Raw genomic sequence first — 2332 nt, forward strand, 5'->3', positions numbered from 1 at the left:
TTCTGGCGCCGAGGACTTGTCGAGGACAAGTATCGATATATCGAGTACATTGGTATTTCTTATAATACTATCGATGAGTAAATCTTAAACTAATATTCAAATCTTATAAACTAATATTCATATCTTACATATTTATATTTACAACAAAATTTCCTTTCGAAACATTAATAAGAGGCAATTCTGAATGAAAAAACTTTAATTATTTTTTTATGCTAGACATTCCTCAGTATTATTTGATTCAAAAAGGACAAAAAAAAATATATTTTTCTTCGTTCTTCGTTTCTTCTCACACAAATATATACAACAATGAGAGATAATGCGCTTCCATTTAATATCAATATTATGAATGTATTATATCCAATAATATACAATATGCTTAAAAATTTCTTAAAATTTTTAAACAACTTATTTAGCATAGTCTTACACCCCTCAACCATATGTAGTCCAAGCAGCACTATAAAATTAATTCCAGTACCAAACAGCATGGACTGCGATATGCGTTCAAAATGTCGATGTTCATGTGTCCTGCAGTTCACACGATGACGCACAAATTGCTGCGTTCTTCATCGACCCATGAGCCGAGTGATCCACCGCTTAGAGTGATTGAAATTTGTTTATTCATTTATATGTCAGATATGTTTTTATTGAAAGAAATTAAAAATACACCATTTTACTGGCATATATCAATTCCTTCAATAAATTTTAATTTTATCCTAAAAGAATGTTGCGAAATGTCTTAGTTTTATATAAACGATATATTACCATATAGTTAAATAATTAATATGTATTTTGGTTTGTTTGATAATTATCAATTTATATAAAAGTATTAACCTGAAATCAGGTACAACATTGTACTTTTTAGGCTGTTTCATTAACCAATGTATGCCCATAGCTATGATGGACAATACATATTTGCAACGCTTGCAAGTTAACGTACCCAATTCTATTGAGCTCTTATACGAGTTGTAAACAATCTTTGGCTTCCTAAAACGCAAATAATTTCAATCTTGGGCCTCCGCCTAATTAATTTATTAGATGTACAATCTCAATGTCTCCGCCACAATCCAATGTTTGACACTCGCCTAAATGGAAAAACAATGTTTGCCCACACCCGCTTCTCATAAACAATCTCACACCCGCTTCTGCAGATCCTGCACTTTCGGCATTTTACAGTTCTCTCTTTGGATGACGAAATCCAATACTCGGGATGGCGAAATCAATTGAGATGTTTATAGAAAAACTATTCCCGAAAGGGATCGACGATGCAAAGATCGAAAAGTTCAAGTCAGTCTTGATCCAGAAGCGACACCGAAAAGTCGAGCTAAAAACTAAGTTCGCGCAAACCCTTCGTCCGGAATCCTTTGTGACCCTCAACTTCAATCTATATCTGTAAGCTTAGAAGTTAATTAAAAACTTTTTAAGAACGCAATCCGCTACCGCAGTTATTTAATTTGCTTACTATGGTACATATGCAAACAGATTTTATAAATCAATATTATTGTAATAATATCATCAATATGTATTTATATATTAATTGCTACACACATAGAACACAATGTCATATGTATAGCTACTACTAAATGAGTATATTGGCAATATAATTAATATAAACATATAATATATACAACTGAATATATTTACTTTACAATTATGATTTTATAGAAACATATTTTGTTTGGTAAATTGGCAATATATATATATATTTTTGTTAACGGTAGAAACATACAATAATGATCCTTCCGCAGGTTCACCTACGGAAACCTTGTTACGACTTTTACTTCCTCTAAATAATCAAGTTCGGTCAACTTTTGCGAAACAACCGTAACACGCAAGGCGTCACAGTGATCACGTCCGGAGACCTCACTAAATAATTCAATCGGTAGTAGCGACGGGCGGTGTGTACAAAGGGCAGGGACGTAATCAATGCGAGTTAATGACTCACACTTGGAATTCCCAGTCCAAGTTCATGTGAACAGTTTCAGTTCACAATCCCAAGCATGAAAGTGGTTCAGCGGTTTACCCGGACCTCTCGGTCTAGGAAATACACGTTGATACTTTCATGGTAGCGCGCGTGCAGCCCAGGACATCTAAGGGCATCACAGACCTGTTATTGCTCAATCTCATTATTGCCACTTATATAAACACATTCAAACACAATAAACATTTTACTGCCACCATGAATGAAGGCTATATAAGCTTCAACACCATAATCCTGAAGATATCTATTTAATTTATTTGAGTCTCTTTCGTTATCGGAATTAACCAGACAAATCACTCCACGAACTAAGAACGGCCATGCACCACCACCCATAGATTCGAGAAAGAGCTATCA

At 34.1% G+C, this 2332-nt stretch overlaps 1 pseudogene; it reads right to left on the reverse strand.

Moving 5' to 3' along the window:
• Positions 1-449: 449 nt before the first annotated feature.
• On the reverse strand, positions 450-602 carry LOC117192117 (annotated as a pseudogene).
• Positions 603-2332: the final 1730 nt, after the last annotated feature.

The sequence above is a fragment of the Drosophila miranda genome, assembly GCF_003369915.1.
Source record: "Drosophila miranda strain MSH22 chromosome Y unlocalized genomic scaffold, D.miranda_PacBio2.1 Contig_Y1_pilon, whole genome shotgun sequence".
Classification (NCBI taxonomy): Eukaryota; Metazoa; Arthropoda; class Insecta; order Diptera; family Drosophilidae; genus Drosophila; species Drosophila miranda.